Consider the following 1328-nt stretch of genomic DNA (forward strand, 5'->3'; position numbering starts at 1 on the left):
ACACACACACACACTCTCTCTCTCTCTCTCTCTCTCCCTCTCTTTCTCTCTCTCTCTCTCGTTCATACCCCCACCCCACCCCCCCTCTCATTCTCTTCCCGGACGTCCAAATCCGAAGTTCCCACTATAAATATCCTTACAGCGTTGGGAGTTTTTAACACACATCACCAAAACATTTCCATCTGGATGCAAAGTGCAAAGATATTTAGTTTTAGTAAAGGTTTTACGGAACTTGCAACACAATAAGACCATATAGGAGCCGACGATTACAGAAGTTACAAGAGAGTAACAAACACAAAAATTAATGAAGGGGAGGAGATCAGGACGAAGGATGTTTGATAGAAAAGAAGCAGCGTACTACAGAAGAGCATCTGCCATCCATCCTCAGGGGAAAGTGATTATTGATGACGTTCTAATATAGAGAAGTAGCTGTAATTATTTTTCGTCCGCCAAAGTCTGAAGATGATCAATGCATACGTGGAGGAGAATGTTTTTTGTGTTTTGTTTTGTTTTGATTTTTTAGCGAAACGAAAGAAACAAAGATTTTTAAGACGAATTGTGGCTTATGTGACTATAAGACTATAATTTCTGACAGAGAAGAGCCTGCAACACTTCAAACATGTAAAAGGTTTATTTAAGATTGATTAGGACAATTTCTTAATCAAAAGCATGTCAAATGAACAATTAATGGACACTCAAGCTTTAAAGTCACCAAATTTTCTCACTACGTTTACCGGGTGACTCCCGTCTACATCAACATTTCAAACACCTAAAAGCTTTATTAAACATAGATGGGTATCTTTTTAATAAAACCAAAAGCATGTGGATGTGCGCGAGTTGCGGGCTACTCTCTTGTCTTCAGCCAGATGTTTGATTTGTGTAAAGGTTTGTGTTTCAAGTGAGAAGGAGAGCCGTCAATATCAGACTCCCTCTCTCGCCAAGGTACAATATGTCTGATGTCATCAGATGTTTGATTTGTGTAAAGTGAGAACAAGCGCCGTCAATATCAGACTCCCTCTCTCACCAAGGTACAATATGTCTGATGTCATCAGATGTTTGATTTGTGTAAAGTGAGAACAAGCGCCGTCAATGTCAGACTCCCTCTCTCGCCAAGGTACAATATGTCTGATGTCATCAGATGTTTGATTTGTGTAAAGTGAGAACAAGCGCCATCAATATCAGACTCCCTCTCTCGCCAAGGAACAATATGTGTGATGTCATCAGATGTTTGATTTGTGTAAAGTGAGAACGAGCGCCGTCAATGTCAGACTCCCTCTCTCGCCAAGGTACAATATGTCTGATGTCATCAGATGTTTGATTTGTGTAAA

This window comes from Aplysia californica, unplaced genomic scaffold (assembly GCF_000002075.1).
Source record: "Aplysia californica isolate F4 #8 unplaced genomic scaffold, AplCal3.0 scaffold00109, whole genome shotgun sequence".
In the NCBI taxonomy this organism is placed as follows: Eukaryota; Metazoa; Mollusca; class Gastropoda; order Aplysiida; family Aplysiidae; genus Aplysia; species Aplysia californica.